Source organism: Nycticebus coucang, chromosome 4 (assembly GCF_027406575.1).
Source record: "Nycticebus coucang isolate mNycCou1 chromosome 4, mNycCou1.pri, whole genome shotgun sequence".
Taxonomy (NCBI): Eukaryota; Metazoa; Chordata; class Mammalia; order Primates; family Lorisidae; genus Nycticebus; species Nycticebus coucang.
Window position 1 is genome coordinate 125,261 of NC_069783.1, and position 20,766 is coordinate 146,026.

The window sequence follows — 20,766 nt, forward strand, 5'->3', positions numbered from 1 at the left end:
GTCCTGCTAGTGTGGTGGTGTTTCTGAGTTCTTCAAACATGCATCCACAAGTGCTTACATCTTTTACTGCATTAATTTGGTTGTCTACTTCTCTGCAAGAATGCAAGCCAGGTGTTCACAGTCCTGAGGGGAGACAGGAGAAAAGACTCAGGTTCCAGGGGTGGCTGAAGCCTGTTTCTACTTATCCAGGGCAGAGACCTGCCCTGGGAGATTGCAGGGAACGGAGATAGAGCTGAAACCTGGAGGATGTCAATTTTATTTCTTAGTATGATATCACCAAGTTAGTTTCACCAAGTACTGCTTCTAACAAATTTTTGTGCTACTTTTCTAGACCCTGTGAATGACAAGAGTATAGGGGATGCCTCCTGACTGGCACAGTAACCACTGCCCTAGCCTGCCCCTCATGAATACCCATGCCCTGCACGAGACCAGGTGATGGCTCATTTTACTTCTCTTTTGTGTCTACAGAGCCTTAACTGGTATCTGGCACATAGTAGGTATTCAAAAAACAAAGTACTCACATTGATTGAATGACTAGATGATTGAATTGTCATTTGACATAATTGATTCTTGATATGCAGTAGTCTTAATATTACATAAGTATAATATTTTAACTCTCAATATGCAGTGGTCTTAATGTATGCATAGATATAACATTTTAACATGGAAACTTAAGAGACCAATTATAAGACTTACCTAACGTGTATTTGTTAACGGCATTTTTCAGTAAAAATATATTTTAGTGGCTATGACACATTAGTTAGCATGCTAAGCTCTGAGATACAATGACACGGTTTCTGTTTTCTCAGGGAGATTATTGAGTCTGATGGGAGATACAGAGATGGAAACAAGCATAGAAAACACAGTGTGCATTCAAGGTAGGTTCAGTCCAGTTCTAAAACACTAAGCACTCAATCAGTCCTCAGGAAGCATGTCACAGAAACTGAAGTCAGAGCCAGAGGCATCCAGGAAACCATCTGGTGCAGGCCCTGAAATAATAGGCCTGGAGGACATTCAATGAGCTCCCAACTTCATTCCCTAGTGCAAATGCCTAGTGGTAACGATGCTGGGAAGTGGCGACAGGCAGACTTCAGACAGCACTGACTTCACTTCTAGCTGGAATCTGAGCAGCCAGCCATGTTTATGCTTGTTGATTGTGTGCAGGTCACATTACCCTGGAAATGTCGTGCGACTACAGGAACAGCCACTGCCCTCAGAAATGTTTGCTGAGCATTTACTACAGGCTTAGCCTTCAATGAGCTGATTACTCTGTGCGCTGTCTTGTCTTGCACCTGCTTCACAGAAGAGAAACCTGAGATTCACAGACCGCAGCCACTTGCATAAGGAAGGCGGCAGAGCTGTTAGGTAGCAGAGCCAGGGTTGAACCCAGGAATCAGGCTCCAGGTCTGGCCTGTAACATGCTGTTTGTCAGTCTGTCCATACGGAATCATGCTGACCGAAAATGTATATTAATATACACAAATTACTTCAAAGGCAGCACCCAGAAGAGGTATTGCCATAGGCCTCCGGTGGGGTTGGGATGAGAGCCTGCATGGAGGACGGTGAGGGCAGAGGATGTCAAGGGTGCAGCCTAACGTGCACCGGGGAGCTATGGCTCTGCCACTCCCCAGAGGTGAGAGGCTGAGAGGGAGCCAGGTTTCTTCACCACAGTTATTCACAGTCTCCCTGTCCTCACTCCACTGCCAGGGTTAGATGGGGAAGGGTTTAGAGAGACCCTGTCAAGCAGAACCCTGGAACATACCTGTAATATTTTCAGGTAATACCTGTATATTTTGATTTAAATGAGAGTATGGACATTTTTATGTGTTAAAAATTGTTCACCGTTTGTAATGCATATAAAATAATTGTGGTAGACCCTCTGTAAGTTGACCACCCAAGGCATTGTAACAAACTGGTCAACACACCGAGGTTGTCACCGTGAGGAACTAGGCCTGCTGTACTGACAAGGGAGTGAGGTGCAGCCTGGTCTGTGTGGATTAGGTCACCCTAAGGAGGTGGTCAGCTATGGGGGTTCTACTATATATGAAACTTAAATTTTGGGTTTTTTGGATTTTATGAATTCTTTTTTTCTTCTGAAAATAATTTAATTAATTATCTTTAAAAATTTTCACAGCACACCTAATATCCCACCAGTTGAAAACCACTGCTCTAGAGGGTGTGTTAAAACACAGCTTCCCAGAGCCCACTTCCAGAACTTCTGATTCAGAGGATCTAAGATGGGGCCCCAGATCTTGCATTTCTTCCTTTCTTTTTCTTTCTTTCTTTTTTTTTTTGCTGCTTTTATATATAATTTGAAATATTTTCATCAAACTGGCTAAAATAGCCTTCATGGCATTTTCTTAGTTATTGTGTTAAGACATTTATATTCTACATTTAGTAAATTTCACATGTACCTTTGTAAGATGCACCATAGGTGTGGTCCCACCAATTACTGTCCGTCCACCCATCCTCCCTCCTCCCCTCCATCTCCCCTTTCCCCATGTTCTTGGGCTATAATTGGGTTATAGCTTTCATATGAAAGCTATAAATTGGTTTCATACTAGGGCTGAGTACATTGGATACTTTTTCTTCCATTCTTGAGATACTTTGCTAAGAAGAATATGTTCCAGCTCCATCATGTAGACATGAAAGAGGTAAAGTCTCCATCTTTCTTCCATTCTTGAGATACTTTGCTAAGAAGAATATGTTCCAGCTCCATCATGTAGACATGAAAGAGGTAAAGTCTCCATCTTTCTTTAAGGCTGCATAATATTCCATGGTGTACATATACAACAATTTATTAATCCATTCATAGGTTGATGGGCACTTGGGCTTCTTCCATGACTTAGCAATTATGAATCGAACTGCAATAAACATTCTGGTACAAATATCTTTGTTATAATGTGATTTTTGGTCTTCTGGGTATATAGCTAGTAGAGGAATTGTAGGATCGAATGGCAGGTCTATTTTTAGATTCTCCAGACATCTTTCCAAAAGGAATGAATTAGTTTGCATTCCCACCAGCAGTGCAGAAGTGTTCCTTTTCTCCACATCCATGCCAACATCTCTGGTTTTGGGATTTTGTGATGTGGGCTAATCTTACTGGAGTTAGATGATATCTCAAAGTAGTTTTGATTTGCATTTCTCTGATGATTAAGGATGATGAGCATTTTTTCATATGTCTGTAGGCCGTAGGCCTATCTTCTTCAGAGAAGTTTCCCTTCAAGTCCCTTGCCCACCCTGAGATGGGATCCCTTGTTATTTTCTTGTTAATATGTTTGAGTTCTCTGTGGATTCTGGTTATTAAACCTTTGTCGGAGACATAACCTGCAAATATCTTCCATTCTGAGGGCTGTCAACTTACTTTACTTACTGTGTTCTTGGCTGTGTAGAAGCTTTTTAGTTTGATCAGGTCCTAGTAGTGTATTTTTGGTGTTGCTTCAATTGCCTGGGGGGTCCTCCTCATAAAATATTCACCCAGGCCGATTTCTTCAAGTGTTTTCCCTGCACTTTTTTCTAGTATTTTTGTATTTTTTTTTTTTTGTAGAGACAGAGTCTCACCTTACTGCCCTCGGTAGAGTGCCGTGGCGTCACACGGCTCACAGCAACCTCCAGCTCTTGGGCTTATGTGATTCTCTTGCCTCAGCCTCCAGAGCAGCTGGGACTTGGTTGCAGTTTGGCCGGGGCTGGGTTTGAACCCTACTCACTGAGCCACAGGCGCCGCCCTTTTTCTAGTATTTTTAAAGTTTCATGTCTTAAGTTTAAATCTTTAATCCAGTGAGAGTCTATCTTAGTTAATGGTGAAAGGTGTGGGTACAGTTTCAGTCTTCTACCAGTCACCAGCCAGTTCACCCAGCACCATTTGTTAAATAGGGAATCTTTTGTCCATTGAATGTTTTTAATTGGCTTGTCAAAGATCAATAACAGTAAGTAGCTAGGTTCATCTCTTGGTTCTCTATTCTGTTCCATACATCTACCTCTCTGTTTTTGTGCCAGTACAATGCTGTTTTGATCACTATTGATTTATAGTATAGTCTGAAGTCTGATAGTGTGGTTCCTCCAGCTTTGTTTTTATTTCTGAATAATGTCTTGGCTATTTGAAGTTTTTTCTGATTCCATAGAAAACGAAGAATTATTTTTTTGAGATCTTTAAAGTATGTCAGTGGAGCTTTAATAGGGATTGCATTGAGTGTTACCCTTCATTATCTCATGTATTTTGCTTTGGGGAGTATGGACATTTTAACAATGTTGATTCTTCCCAGCCATGAGCATGGTATGTTTTTCCATTTGTTAACATCTTCAGCTATTTCTTTTCTTACAGTTTCATAGTTCTCTTTGTAGAGATCTTTCATGTTGTTAGGTAAACTCCCAAATATTTCATCTTCTCTGGCACTACTGTGAATGGAATAGAGTCCTTGACTGCTTTTTTCAGCATGACTATTGTTGGTATATAGAAAGGCTACAGATTTATGAGTGTGTATTTTGTAACCTGTGATGCTGCTGTATTCCTTGATCACTTCTAAGAGTTTTGTAGTAGAATCCCTGGTGTTTTCCAGATATACAATCACATCATCCATCTGACCTTATATGGATACCCTTAATCACCTTTTCTTGCCTAATTGCAATGGCTAAGACTTCCACTACAATGTCAAAAAGCAGTGGAGACAATGTACAATGGTTCCTGATCTGAGTGGAAATGATTTCAATTTAACTCCATTCAATACAATATTGGCTGTGGGTTTGCTGTAGATGGACTCTATCAGTTTAAGAAATGTCCCTTCTATACCCATTTTCTTAAGTGTTCTGATCATGAAGGATGCTGGATAATATCAAAAGCTTTTTCTGCATCAATTGAGAAAATCATATGGTCTTTGTTTTTTAACTTGTTTTTGTGATGAATTATATTTATAGATTTACGTATATCAAACCAGCCTTGAGACCCTGGGATAAGACCCACTTGGTCATGATGTATAATTGGTTTGATGTGTTGCTGGATTCTGTTTGCTAGGATCTTGTTGAATATTTTTGCATCAATAGTCATTAGTGATATTGATCTATAATTTTCTTTTCTTGTTGGGTCTTTTCCCAGTTTGGGGATCAAGGTGATGTTTGCTTTGTAGAATGTGTTGGGTAGTATTTCTTCTTTTTCTATATTTTGAAAAAGGTTGAATAATATGGGTACTAGTTCCTCTTTCAAGGTTTGGTAGAATTCTGATGTGAAGCCATCTGGTTCTGGGCTTTTCTTTTAGGGAGATTTTATATAGTTGATGCTATTTCAGAACTTGATATAGGCCTGTTCAACATTTCCACTTCATTCTGGCTAAGTCTAGGAAGTTGGCATGTTTCCAAGTATTGGTCAATTTCCTTCAGATTTTCATATTTCTGAGAATAGAGATTCTTGTAATATTCATTAAGGATTTTTTTTAATATTTTATTTAATTAGATCTTTTTTGAAAAGGATTTTTTTAAATTTCTGAGGAATTTGTTGTTATTTTATCTTTACCATTTCTGATTGATGAAATTAGAGATTTTTTTTCCTGATTAGGTTACTTTTTGATTTATTGATCTGTTGTATAATTCTTTTGTTTTCAATTTCATTTAATTCTGCTCTAATTTTGGTTATTTCTTTTCTTCTGCTGGGTTTGGGATTGGAATGTTCTTCCCATTCAAGTTGCTTGAGATGTCCCATTAAGTTGTTAACTTCCTCTCTTTCTGTTCTCTTGAGGAAGGCTTGCAGTGCTATAAATTTCCCTCTTAGGACTGCCTTTGCGGTATCCCAGAGGTTCTGATAATTCACGTCTTCATTATCATTTTGTTCCAAAAATTTGGTAATTTCCTTCTTAATCTCATCTATGACCCAGCTATTATTCAGCATAAGGTTATTTACTTTCCATGTTTTTGCATGAGCATGCAGATTCCTGTTGTTATTGAGTTCAACTTTTATTCCATGGTGGTCCAAGAAGATGCAAGGAATAATTTCTATTCTTTCGAATTTGCTGAGGTTAGACTTGTGACCTAAGATGTGATCAATTTTGGAGTATGTTCCATGGGCTGATGAGAAGAATGTGTATTCAGTTTTGTTAGGATGAAATGTTCTGTAGATGTCTGTTAAATCCAAGTGTTGAATGGTTAAATTTAAGTCCAAAATTTCTTTGCTCAGCTTCTTTCTGGAGGGTCTATCCAACACTGCCAAAGGAGTGTTAAAATCTCCAACTGTTATGGTGCTGGAGGAAATCAAGTTGCTCATGTCTGTTAGAGTCTCTCTTATAAATCGAGGCACATTCTGGTTGGGTGCATAAATGTTAATAATTGAAATCTTGTCATGTTGAGAGTTACCCTTAACAAATATGAAGTGACCAGCCTTATCTTTCCTTACTTTTGTTGGTTTAAAGCTTATTGTATCTGCGAATAAAATTGCAACACCTGTTTTTTTCTGATTTCTATTTGCCTGAAATATAGATGCCCATCCCTTCATCCTGATATATTTATCTTTTAAGGTAAGATAAGATTCTTGTATGCAGCATATATCTGGCCTGAGTTTTTGTATCCACTCAGCCAACCTGTGCCTCTTTAGAGGGTAATTTAAGCCATTCACATTAATTAAAGATATTGATAAGCCTGGTAGAATTTTGGGTATCACGTTTTTTGAAAGTCCAGTGGACATTTTTAATCCTTTTGCCACTGTGGAAGTTGGAATTTGATCAAAAGTTTCTGATGAGTTTACTTTTGTGGTAGAGGATTGTGCTGGTCATTATAGAGGATATAGGTTTAAGAATATCCTGGACAGCTGGTTTAGTTACGGCGTATTCTTCAACATGTGAATGTCATTAAGGTATTTCATTTCTCCATCATAAATGAAACTCGGTTTTGATGGAGACAGGATCCTGGGTTGAAAGTTATTTTGTCTTAGGAGACTAAAATTTGATGGCCACCCTCTTCTAGCTTAAAAGGTTTCAGCAGAGAGATCTTCAGTCATTCTAACATTCTTCCCCTTGTAGGTTATGTTTTTCTTATGTCTGGTGCTTGCAGAATATTATCCTTCATTTTAACTTTGACGAAGTTAATTATAATGTGCCTAGGAGATGTCTTACTTGGGTTGAGTCATTCTGGGGTTCTGAAACTACCTGCTATCTGAATTTCAGAATCTCCTGGCATGTCTGTAAAGTTCTCCTTCATTATCTCATGAAGAAGAGCCTGTGTGCCTTTTGAAGCCACCTTGTCACCATCAGGAATTCTTAGAAGGTGAATATTAGTTTTCTTCGAATTATCCCAGTGCTCTCTGAAAGAATGATCTGTTTTTGCTCTCCACTTCTCTTCCTCTTTGAGTGGGAGTGTTCAAAAGCTTAGTCTTCAATGTCAGAAATCCTTTCTTCTGCCTGCTCCATTCTGTTACTGGGGGATTCTACTATATTTCTCAGATCTTTGAGGGCTGCAAATTTTTGTCTCAATGTGTCAAAATCTTTGGTGATTTTGTCTTTGAATTCATTTAATTCTTGAGACAATTTTTGAAATGCCCCTTGAATTTCTAATTCCAACTCCATCTTATTTGCAATCCCAATTCTGAATTTGATTTCTGACATCTCAGCTATCTGTTTATGAATGGTATCTTCAGTTGTGTTGGCCATGTAGTTCCTTGGGGCAGTTCATCTACTCTGGTTACTCATGTTACCGGAGTTTTTCTGCTGATTCCACTCCATGATTATTTTACACCATTTGGCTAGATGAGCAGATAAGTTGAAGTTGGGTTGGGGGCTCCTGGAATAGTGATTAACCAGCCCTTTGCCCAAGAGCAGGGACTGGTGTCTGTACTTTTCCCCTAGAGCTTTGCAAAGGACCCATATGGTGCTACAGCCTGAGAAACTAGAGACCTGCTTGGTGTGGTGGGGCTAAGTGGCTCTGTCTTGTTTTCAACTGTTCTTTGTCCTACCCTAGTGAATCAGTTACTCTGGGTTGAAGTCTCAGCTGTGGAGAAATACCAGCAATTAAGTCACCCTGCCCCCCATGGGCAACAACCAGAAAAAGAAAATCAAACCTTCCCACAACCACACACCAGGGTACCACTTTGGATAGTGCTCAGGTGATTGGCCCAGTTCAAGAGGTCTAAATCAATTGTCCCAGTCAGCACCCGGTCTCAGGTGAGAGAGTTCAAAAGGTCTCTGGCAACTAGATAGCAGGGGTCTGCTGGCAGCTCAAGTATGACTTGCTATGGTGCTCTGTGTGGTCAGAAGGACCCACCCAGCAAATGAATTCGTCTGGGAAGGTTGATACTTCCTTCCCCACCTTGCACCTCTGCAGGGCTGTAAGCCAGTTCTGCAGGGGTATGACCCAGTTCCCTCCAATGAGCAGATGCTCCAGGGTTTTGCACTTGCCTGAATCACAGTGAGATCTATGTCTCCTCAGCCAGGCCACTGCTCTCTGCCACTATCCAGCAGGGGAGCTGAGGCCTGACAACTTTGGGTGCTTAATGGAGGGTGAAGCGGTTCACTCAGTTCCAGCTCCACCCCTGATTGATGTTGCTGACATAACAGAACTATTTCGTAGAATTTGTTTCTGTCCTGGCTATATTCCCCTGCAGATCAGATGCTGTTTGAGTTCACAGAAACTGTGACTTAGCTCTGGTTTGTGCTGCTGCCCAGAACTGGTGTGTCTGTCATGGCTGCAGTCTGTGTTGGGGTGGGTGAAGTTAGAGCTCTCACTCAGCAGTCAGTTCCAGCCTCTGCCTGCCTGCCTTTGTCTCAGCTATGATTCCCCTGAGGGCCTAGTGCTTCTTAGGCTCCCTAAAGCAGTCCTTCTGGCTTAGCCCCACCCTGGGAGTATGCCATCTCTGTGCACGTCCCTGCTGCGGCCACCCAGGCAGGTACTGCCTCAGGCATACCCTTTACTCATGGGGCCTGCGTTTCCATCCCAGATCTGTTCTGCCAGTGGTTGCCACCGGAGAAAATGCTTGGCTTCCTCTGGTTGCCCAGAGAGTCATGGAGTGTCTCTCCAAAATATCCCCAGGGATATAAACCCTATTGTTCCTGCTGCTGCCTCTGCTGGGAGCTGTGCCATGGGGCACCTCCTCTCCCATATGGTTCCCTCAGTTCACTGTCTTCTTCTTACTACTGTGCCACAGAATCAGCACAGACCAGCAACAGCCCATGCCCTGTCCACACCTCTCGAGAAAATGCCCAAGAATCTGGGGGACAGGCCTACAGACCTCAAGGTGAAAGTGGAGGGGAGGGCCAGGAGTTCAGAATTGCAGGTAGAGAATATACGCAGCTTTATATAGTTTTATGCCTGGTGGGAGAGTGCCATGGCACATTCATATGTCCTCTCTAGAGAAGGAGTTCTGGTTTTTTGAGGGTCTCTCCCATGGGATAAAATAGTAGGGGATCTGAACTCTGCTCTCTTGTTTGTATAGAGTATACTGTGAGCCGTTCTCATGGGGGAGGGGACTCCCATCAGCTTGGCGATGGATTTTGTACCTATTGTTTGTTTCCTTGGGGTCGCAGCTCGCCTCAGCAGGGTTGATATGCATTCTTCAACCTTCTCTCTTGGCTTAGCTCCAAACCATTGGCTTACTGCTAAACTTCTGTCCTTTAACCCTCCTTCTGGATGGGAGCCTCTGTGGAAAGGTGGCTCCAGTCGGCCATATTGTCTCCCCCCACCCCCGAATTTGCATTTAATTTTATGAATTCTTGAATCATTTTGCCTTTATTTTGATATGGGTCGTTACTCTGTGACCAACAGGGGTTTTTGAGATCAATCTATTAGATGCTCACCTGGCCCTGTAGAATTTATCTGAATTTTGGCTTTAATTGCAGAAGAACACAGTGTTCACATGTGAACTCAGATGCATCACAGGCCCAGACCAGAAGCACCATCTGACTGAGGAACAGAGCGAGCACACTATGGCTTTGTCCACTGAGAAAAGAGAGAGAAACCACAAAGAACTGATTTGTTTTGTTCCAAACTTGTGCCAAAGTCTAGTAGCTTCCCAGAAATATCACTCAAATCACAGCATGGCAGCCTGGGCTACAGGTGGCCCACTGCACCCGATAGTTGGGGCCTCCATCTTTGGGGTCCCTGTCTTTTGCTGACATTGTCCCACAAGAACTTGTGTATGAAGACAGCTTTGATTTCACTGCCGTGGTAATAAAAATACAATTATGAAATAATGTAAACATGTGCATAAAAGCACACAGAAAAGCCAAACGCAGCAGTGACCCAGCCATGCACCAGGAGCTTAGCCTGTACTGTGAGCACTGGGGGCCACGAGTATACAGGGCCATGGACTCAGGCCTGAGGCCTCCTCCAGCAGCTCCCCAGCAAACCGCTTATTCACAGACTTCAGTGCAGTTCTTTATAGCCATCTCCCCATAATCCAGCACCTGTGGGTATTGGTAGATTCTGGATAAATGTGCTTTCCTGCTGCTTCAGAGTTACTATTAAAAATCAGCCTAATTTGATCCTTTTGTAGTTCATAAGAGTGATGATTGGGTTTTCATGCGCATGCGTGAGATGTGCCTCCCACAAATCTTGTTACGACGTTGGCACATTACCCGTCTGACATGAACTTGGAAAAAAAAAAAAATCAGCCTAATTCTATACCCCATATTACACCGGCATACCATAAAATCTGCAGTTTTACAGCTTTGTAAATGCAGCGTGTAATTTTAGTTAAATGGCATTCAATACACTTTTCAATTTCACTACTACATATTTTTAACTTCAAGTAACACACATAACACTTAAAGCTGCTACAGAGAGTACAGGAGAGCTGCAGAGTGGTCCTGAAGTGTGGGCCTGATGGCAGGAGTGCCAAGTTCAAACTCTGATTTGTTTTTGGCAGGGCAGCGTGCTGGTTGCTTGAGTTCCGGTTAATGTGGAGTGTACTGTATTTTGAAATAATTTTAGATTTATAGACAATTTATAAAATTAATAGATCTCCCATAGACCTTCTATCTAGCTTCTGCCTAATTTTCCTGTCTCATGGAGCCATGCCATCATTGGAGTAAACACAGGGCCAGTATCTCCATTGCAGCACAGATGCTGTTCAGATGTCATGCCTGTAATGACCTTTTGTTCCAGGCTCCTATCTAAAGTCCCTTGTTGTGGTTAGTTGTGTTATCCAGGAGTATTTTGGAGAGTACCGCTATGGTGTTTTATTTTATTTTTTGAAAATACTCTTCAGTTACAAGTACAGGTCAGACTCTCTGTGGACCACATCTTGGAGTCCTACTGGTGATAATATACCCAACACCACACACCACCAGGCTCAAGCACTGCCTGCTGGGTAGCTTGCTGGGAAGTTACTATTTTCCCCTTTATGACTAATAACTATATTGGCAGGATACTTTGAGTTTATGTTTCTATTCTGTTTCTGTGGCAGTTAGAAAGGCTGATTTCTCTGTGGCCCCTTACATCCAGGGTAAAGCACACAGGTGGGCTATCCCTGTGACTCTTTATCAAGAAAATGATGGAAGGAGCCTGAAGGCAGCCCAGTCAGGGTGAGGTCTTTAAGACTGTTCGTGCATAGAGAATCAGCAGGTGGGTAAACCTGCTGATTCTCCTCATGACTCTCTCCTGCTGAGTCTTTTGAACTCCTGATGGGCAGTTAGAATAAGGCAGCTGGTTTGTCTGCCCTCCAGAGAGGAAACTTGCTTTCCCCTCTCTCTTTCTGAATGTGCTATTGCGCCCCTGTTGACAGTTTATTACACTATGTCCCTTATTATCCAGAATTTACTCTTCCATGTAATCTTCTGGGGGCTTGGGATTCTTTTTTTCCTATTTTTGAATTTTGACACCTTTGCATCTTTTCATGAATGCTTTGTCTTAGAGATAAGGGTTCTCTTTGTCTTAGAGATCTGAGGTTCCCTCCTGGAACCCCAACATGTTTCTAGTTAAACTTTGGTCCACTAATTTGTGTATCAAGTGAATCTTGCCTTGCCATAATTAGTACTGTGGTGTTCTAATAGCAATTTAATATTTTCCTGATTCTTTTTACATTAAATAATTGGAATCCTCTTAGGAAGAGCTGCTGTTGCCCGCCCCCCATTCATTCAATTATCCATTTGTATTCATTTGGACTCATGAATGTTCATTTTACTTTATAGGTTATAATAGAATGTGTTCACTATTTATTTTGCTGCTCTTTGGGAGTTCTTCTGGGGGATCCTCAACACTCTCTCTCTTTCTGTGCCCTTCCTGGGCACATCCTGGCTTTCTGGCACCATGAGATTATTTTGTGATCCCCCTGCCCCCACCAGCTTTGGAATCAGCCAATCCTTCCTCACTCTGGGCCCCATTGCGGGTACTCAGAGTTTTAATGGCACTTAGAAACCAGGAGTTCATGACCAGGATGTTACTGCCTCTCAGTCCCCTGGGCAGGCGGATTTGATGTGTGTGTTGTTCTGATCCACACATGAAGGTGCTTTGTGTCTGTCAGTGTGCATGGGAGAACACTGGGGCTGCTACTGGCACCTCTGATTCTAATCCAAAACCAAGAGTTTATTTCTGTCTTATCCCCTGGTTTATTTGTGACCTCTTTTCCTGACAAGGTACAGCCACACACTTGTTCTTTACAGTGTATTATTTTCCTATTTGTTCAACCCTAGTAAACACATAAAGTCATTTTGTAATTGCAGATCCACACCAATAACAAAAATTTATTAACTAGAGTATAGTACATGTGTACATTTTTTTTAAATTTTTTTTTTTTTTTTTTGGTAGAGACAGAGTCTCACTTTACAGCCCTTGGTAGAGTGCCATGACGTCACAGGACTCACAGCAACCTCCAGCTCTTGGGCTTTTGTGATTCTCCTGCTTCAGCCTCCCAAGCAGCTGGGACTACAGGTGCCCGCCATAATGCCCGGCTATTTTTTGGTTGCAGTTCAGCCAGGGCTGGGTTTGAACCTGCCACTCTCGGTATATGGGGCCGGCGCCTTACTCACTGAGCCACAGGCGCATTTTTAAATTCGTCTTGTTTTTGTCTCACATTAGCCTGTGAACATTCTACTAACATTTTGAGGCCAGTTTTTTCTCTGCCCACACATCACTGAGGACATGCTGCTCATTTTGTGCCGCCCGCAGCTCACTGCGTGGCCTCTGCTCTCATTTGACGTCATCTTTGTGTTCTTCAATACATTTTAAATTGTGTTATTTACATGGTGGCTCTATAAAGACTACAGGTAAAGTTAGGGACAAATCATTCTTTGGGACTGAAAGTTACAGCTGTGGCACCTGAGACGTCCACTGGGTCCTCCTGTAATGCATAGCAAGAGCCTGGAGCCTGTGGGTAGGGCCGTCTCACTCAGACCACCAGTCGGATACCACCCAGAGCCTGTAGGCAGAGCTGTCTCAGTTGGACCACTGGTCTGATACCACCCGGAGCCTGTGGGCAAGGCTGTCTTGCTCAGACCACTGGCCAGATACCATCCTCTCCTTCCAGCTATTCCCCAGAAATTCCTAAAGTGTCTCCTATATTTTGGTCATTATTGCCATATAAAGAAATACACTTTTATTTATATAGTTTTTTAGGTATTGCCTGGTTGTTTTGTTAGTCATTTAACAACTGGGGATCTCTGTGAACAGGGCATGGTGGTGTCACAGGCGTGTGCAGGTCTCGGCGTGCCAGGTGAGCCGCTTGTGTCTGTGAACATGAGCCTCCTGCTGTGCCTCTCAGGTCCCACTTCCCATGGCTCTGTCTCACTCCCCAGACTTCCCTTTCATATTTTGGTCATGTCTGTTGCAGTGGGCCCGCATCACAGCCCTGGCGCTGTCTGTGACCCTGTAGCACACCAGGTCCAGTGGTTCCTCATGGGAGCAGCACAGAAACTTGTGGTTTTAGCAAGGTGCAGAGGTCTTCCCTGAATAAATGCTTCCTGGCATGCCATATGCCTTTGTTTAATTTTCAGAGTTCTGGCAGCGCCTGTGGCTCAAGGAGTAGGGCGCTGGTCCCATATGCTGGAGGTGGCGGGTTCAAACCCAGCCCTGGCCAAAACACACACACACACAAAAAAAATTTTCAGAGTTCTGAAACAGTTGTTTTGAACACTTTTGTCAAGTTTTTTCAGTGCTTTATGAAGACAGGATTTGCTGAGTTTCTGTCCCTGATGTTTTGTAAGCCTGGGCAACACAATAGCTTGTTTTCCTTGAGGTAAAACACACATTTCACTGAATGTTCCCATGAATTAAGAGCATGAGATTCTTAAGTCACTGCACTCTGCTACTTTTATCCATTTGCATTTATCTACGCTGGAGAGCAGGCTGTGGGGAGGGAAGAAAACACTGACTCACCGTCTGCCCCCCAGGAATCAGATCATGTCAGATTTGTCCCCTTGTTTAGTTTACAACAACACTTACACTTGCCTGTTCATGGATGTGCAATCCCTGAAAAATTGCTTTACTCTAGAAACATGATAATCAAAACCTTTACAGTGAAATATAACGTGGTGACAAACATTTGGAGGGTCATAGGCCCAGGAAAGCCAGTTATTATTTTATTTTTCACAACATCATAGTTAGGTAAGGGCACTGCACTCTCATGTCATGTTTAGTTTACAAGTTCCCCAAATTTAAGTGAAATTAAATCAACATTTTGTTGATTGTACATAGCATCATTTGTTTTATAGTTTAGAAAAGATCAAATCACTGGACTTTACTCTCAAATTGTTCTACATAATTAATTTTTATGAAATCTCTTAAAAATAATTCTACCACCTATAATAGCCCTCTCTCCTGTAATAACAGCTTTAAGAGTCTCATGAATCAGATTTTTGGCTTGTTTCTTAAAAGCAGCTGTGGTCAGACTCTCATGCTGTTTACTGTGGGTCCATGAACTAAACTCCATGAAGAAACGTCTTGTCTCCTTTTGGTACTGAACCCACAAAGGGGTCCAGCCTCAGTCTCATCACCCACCACACAAAGAGCCAATTATTATTTTTTTTTTTGTAGAGACAGAGTTTTACTTTATCGCCCTCGGTAGAGTGCCGTGGCGTCACACAGCTCACAGCAACCTCCAACTCCTGGGCCTAGGCGATTCTCCTGCCTCAGCCTCCCGAGTAGCTGGGACTACAGGCGCCTGCCACAACGCCCGGCTATTTTTTTGTCGCAGTTTGGCCCGGGCCGGGTTTGAACCCGCCACCCTTGGTATATGGGGCCGGCGCCCTGCTCACTGAGCCACAGGCGCCGCCCTAAAGAGCCAATTATTGAGACAAAGATTTAAATGTGAAAGACAGTTGTAGGGAGAATAGGAGAAATAATATCAAAACTGTCTCCCTGGCTGTTGAAGGGCAGGGGCTCTCAGTGCGCTGGACGTCCTAGTCTGCAGTATCTGAGTCCAGCCAGCTGTGGGGGACAGTGAGTCCTGAGGAGAGCCCAGTTGAGTCTGGTTGTTAGGCTTGACTGGCAAGGTCTACAGGAACACAAAGTAACTAAGGGAGGGGTCGGGATCATGATGCAAGGGCAAGTAGACATTGTTCTTTTATATATTCTCAGTCCCAGAAACCACACCTGGCACACAGTAGAAGCTAATTAATACTGGGGAGGGATGCATGGTTGATGATAGACTCTGGCACAGGGAGACAGGACATGCCAGGTTTCTGGTCCAACAGTGACCAGCCTCCCTGGCTCTGGGCTGTCTATCTCCTTACTTCTTATTATAAAAGGAAAATAAACTCTGGCATGTTTAGTCCAATATTTTCATGTCTCCTGTTATTTGCTGCTACTTGCAGTGGCAGAATTCTTTAAGCACAGATTTAAGCACAGATTTTTGTCACTTCATGAGGACTTTTCTCGCCAGTGGGCCTCCCACACTTGGGGCAGACGTCCCCTTGTCCTGTCACTCTGTGACCACCTTCAGGTCTGCAGACACAGATTGGGCATTGGGACTCGGGGGCAGAGACTCACCTCACGGAGTCGCCTCGATGGTTTGTATCTTCTTACTCTGCTATGAGCATTCCTATTTCCTGAATCTCCCTCTGAGCTGCACAGCTAACCTTTTAAACCCGTTCTTCCGACGGGCAAAGCTGAACGCATCTTCTGGGTTGCTGCCGTCTGTCCTGAGAGCAGGTTCATATCCTTAAAAACCATTGAGGGCCCCTTCCTCTATAGTTCTGGCCCTGCAGACCAGGCTCCATCCTTCCTGTCCCTGCGCATGGGACGATGGTGATAGCTCACAGGGACCAACGCTGGTATTTACATTTGCAAATGAAGGCCTCTCTGTTCAGAGGCCCTCTGGCTGGCTGTCCTGGCCTGTGCCATGGAATGGAGGGGTACAGGGAGCCGACTTGTGCGAAGCAGTCAGCCAGGGTTATAGGCGAGTGCCAGAGACAGCCCTGAGCCTGAGGAGCCACCTCTCTTCTTTCACAGATGACTGAGTGGTGCTTCCTGAAGTGAGGCCGCAGACTGGGACAAGGCAGTGGCCTCTGAGCTTGCAGACATGCTGAAGAACCCACCAGGCCTGGGGCTGCTGTGCGCTCCCAGCTGTGTGGTGCTGCTCAGACGCAGGTGGCTGGCTCCTTGGCCCTGCGTGTGCCATAGAAGAGCCAGTCCAGCGAGGGCATGTGTGTGGCCAGCCTCGTGTCTCCTTCCCTCCTTCCGGACATGGGCAGGAGACTGGCCCCACGTTGGCTCAGGGGCAGCTTCTCACACAGATTTCTGTTCTGTAAGTAACTTTTCTTATAAAAGATACTCAGTTACAGCTGATTTATATCACACAGATCACTCGGCTCTAACACTGTTAGGTTTGGGTGTATGCTTTCTATTTTTCCTGTCATATACATTTTTAAATAAAATAAAATGATACCAATATAATTTTGAACTCTGATTTTTAAGGAGTTTTATACTTTGCAGAGTTCTCACGTTTTTAATTACTGCACATATAATGAAACAAACACTTTCAAGATTACAGCAAAAGCTTTAAAATTGTAGGTCTTCACTTCTGCTATGCTAGGATTTTCCCTAAGCACTAACCTGGATGTCAGCACCTCGGGGCAGCAGCTGAGGCTGCACTCACATCCTGAGTCACATCCTGCTCCTGGACATATATAGGCCCCACTGCCAACTCTGCCCCACTCAGCCTGCACTTTGCACCTCTGTGCCGAGTCATCCCCCCGGGGAACAGGAAGTTCTCCTTCCAGTGTGCTCCAGTTCCCTTGGGAGTGTGCAGAGGCTCCCCCACCCACCCAGGTCAGTCAACCTCTTGCCTCTCCCTCTGCAGGTCTTTAGCCACAGTCTGCACAGTGGCCATTCCACCAGAGCTTCATCTTTAGCCTCAAACAATTCTGACTCAGCACAGACTCCAGACCTCTGTCTGCATGTGGGTGTCTGGCCCTGAGCTTATGGTGACTGAGAAGGTGGTGGAGGCCTCTCTGCCCCACCCTGACCAGGCCTCGGTGGTGGGCCCTGAGTGGTCTCACTAAGAGTGAGCCCTCCCCACTGCTCACTCCTGCCTTCTGTATGTTTTATATGTTAGAAAACTTTTAAACACTCCCAAGACAACAAAATTAGACCTGAACCAGATAAAGACATCTCTTGTTATTGCTTTAGGCAGCATCATAAGGATATCAAGTTTTCTTCAATTCAACACAATCCCAGTAAAAATATTTATCCTTTTTTGGGAGGCGCCTGTGGCTCTGAGGAGTAGAGCCAGCCCCATATGCCTGGAGGTGGCAGGTTCAAACCCAGCCCCAGCCAAAAACTGCAAAAAAAAAAAAAAAAAAAAAAAAAATTATCCTTTTTTATAGATAGTCAAATTGATTCTAAAGTTTCCCTGTTAAGACATAAAAACTAGCAGGAAAAACCCATAAGGAAGGGAGGGAGAGGAGTGATGAGTCCTGCTGCATTTAAACACACCACAGCCCCGTCAGAGGCAAGTGAGTGTGTGGGCAAGTGGGCCAAGGCCACTCAGGACTGAGGCAGAGAGGCTGGAAGGCAGGACGGGGAGAAGGCAGCTGGGCTGGCCTCCCACTGTGCACGCTCAGGTAAACTTCAAAAGGACCAGACTTTCGTAAGGAGAGTTCCATGCAACTACCAGGATTTTTTAGAGGATAAATTCCTCTGCAACATGGAAGCAGGGAAAGCTCCATACATTCAACCACATAAGAACAAAGGGATTTTTTATAGCAAAAACATTGTAGAAAATTAAAAAATTGTAGCTATGGGAAAATTGTTTTTAACTTGTATTATCAAAAAGGAAGATTATTTCCCTGTCATATAAGGAACCCTCTAAATCAGTAAACAATAAAAAGAAAAGCTTTAGCAACAGATAAAACAAACAGGTGATATATATAATTAAAAAAATCCTCAAACAGAAAAATGCTCATCATCACTCATAACAGGAGAAAAACACCTTTTAACTTATTAATGCACCAGGATGAGTTTCAGAAGCTGGTAAGGCTAGTCACTCTTACTGCTTTATCTTTTAGAAAAAAAATAGAAAGCCTAAAGCAGCTTGTTGTCTCTGTGAGGCTCTTATCCAGAACCGTCCACGGCAGCGGTTGTTTAAACCACCTGTCAGGAGTCTTTTCCTCAAAGTCTTCAACAATTTCCTATTTTATTTTTTTTTAGGTATTTAACAGTTTTAGTGGCCTTTGAAGATTCACATGTTCTTTTCATTACATCTTCAGACTGGTTGTGCTAGGTAAATATGAAAGATATTAGTTTTGAACTTCATTGTATAATTTTTAAAACTTACAATTTTGACTCTGTGGCATTAAAGCCAATCTTTGTGAATGTTCCATTGATATTTGATATTAAAGGCAGTTTAATTTCAGGGTGCAGTTTCAGATCAATTGGATTCATCATACTCTGTTTAGAATATATAGCCGGGTGTTGTGGCGGGCGCCTGTAGTCCCAGCTACTCGGGAGGCTGAGGCAAGAGAATCACTTAAGCCCAGGAGTTTGAGGTTGCTGTGAGCTGTGTGATGCCACGGCACCCTACCGAGGGGTATAAAGTGAGACTCTGTCTCTATAAAAAAAAAAAAAAAGAATATATAGTCATACTTTGTATCCACTTGATCTGTAGCACACTGACAGAGGTGGGTTCAGTACTCCTTCTATATTTTTGTCTATTTCTATTTTTATTTAATATGGTTAGCTTGATAAATATTCATTGTTAACAACCCATTGATAGCATAAGGATTATGTCATTTTATTTTTTTTATTCTTTTTGAGACAGAGTCTTACTCTCTCACCCTGGGTATAATGCCATGTCATCATTATAGCTCACACAAACCTCAAACTCTTGGGCTCAAGTGATCCTCCTCCCTCAGCCTCCCAAGTAGCTGGGGCTACAGGTGCCTGCCACAAGGTCCAGCTAGTTTTTTCTTTTCTTTCTTTCTTTCTTTTTTTTTTTAGTACAGATGGATATTCTAGTACAGGTGAATATTCTCATTCTTGCCTGATATACTGTTTCTGCCAGATTTTCGCCCTGTTTTGAATGGAAATTTAGTTATTCGTCTTGCTCTTGCTCAGCCAGTCTTGAACTTCTACCTCCATCTCAGCCTCCCAGAGTGCTAGGATTACAGGCAGGAGCCCCCACACCCAGCCCTATTATTATGTCATTTTAAATTCCTTAAAATTAACATCATGATAAGAAGTTGCCTTGTCAATCTTGGCAGTCAAGCTCCTCCCCTCACCCTTGGTACCTGACAAATACTGATCTATTATTACATTTTGCCTTTTGAAGAATTTCATGGAGGTGGATTCACATAGTGGCCAGTCCTTTGTGTCTGCTTCTGACACTAAGCAAAATACTTCTTAGATACACCTGTGCCGTTGTACATATCAGTGATCCATTCCTTCCTATTGATGGGTAGTATTTCATGGTAACGAAATATTTAAGTTTGTAGCTATTATGAACAAATCCACTGTGGACATCTTACAAGACTTGATGTGAACATATATTGTTGCTTCTCCTGGATAAAGGCCCAGGAATGAAATCTCTGGGCTATGTGGTAAAGGTATGTTTAAGTTCATATGGAGTTACTCTGTCACATTGTTTTCCAAAGTTGCTATGCAATTTTGCATTCCCAGCAGTACTGCATGACAATTCCAATTCTTCCACACCCTCTCTAACACTTGGCACTGCCAGTTGTCTTAATTCTAACCATTCCAGAGGTTGTGTAGCAGTACCTCCGTCTCAGTTCCCACTTGTCCTCCTTCAGTGGTAAAGATACTAAACATTTTTCCTGTCCTTATTTGTCATCCATATATTTTCATTGGGGGAAATTTATGAAATCTTTTGTCAGTTTTTCAGCTGGGTGGTTGTGCATTTTGTTATTGAGTTGTAAAGTTCTTCTACTTTTTAATTTTTTCTTTGTGATATCTAGCTATTTTATAATGTTTGTATGCATGGCTTTCTTTGTACAGATGGCTTTGTGTTTATTATGCTTGGAGTTCATACTAGTTCCTAAATCTGTAGTTCTATGTCTTCTTAAAGTTTTGGAATATTGTCATTCTTGCCTGATATACTGTTTCTGCCAGATTTTCGCCCTGTTTTGAATGGAAATTTAGTTATTCGTCTGCTAACCCTTTCCACCTGGCCCCAGGTGTACTTGGTCTTTCCTGTACTTATAATCCTCCCAGCTCTCTATGCCTCAGTCTGAATATATGTTTCTGACCAGTCTCCAATTCAATGATTTTCTTTTGCTATGTCTATATTACTATTAAATTCAATCCAATTTTGGATTGTCCCTTTGGTTTACTTTATTCAGTTCCCAATTTTCCATTTAGTTTTCTCTTACAGTATAAACTTTCTGCTAACATTCTCCATTTTTTCTT

At 42.6% G+C, this 20,766-nt stretch overlaps 1 non-coding gene across 1 annotated transcript; it reads left to right on the plus strand.

Moving 5' to 3' along the window:
• Positions 1-10,450: 10,450 nt before the first annotated feature.
• On the plus strand, positions 10,451-10,554 carry LOC128585280 (small nucleolar RNA U13). Its single transcript, XR_008379997.1, has one exon. It is a non-coding gene; the product is annotated as a small nucleolar RNA U13 (small nucleolar RNA).
• Positions 10,555-20,766: the final 10,212 nt, after the last annotated feature.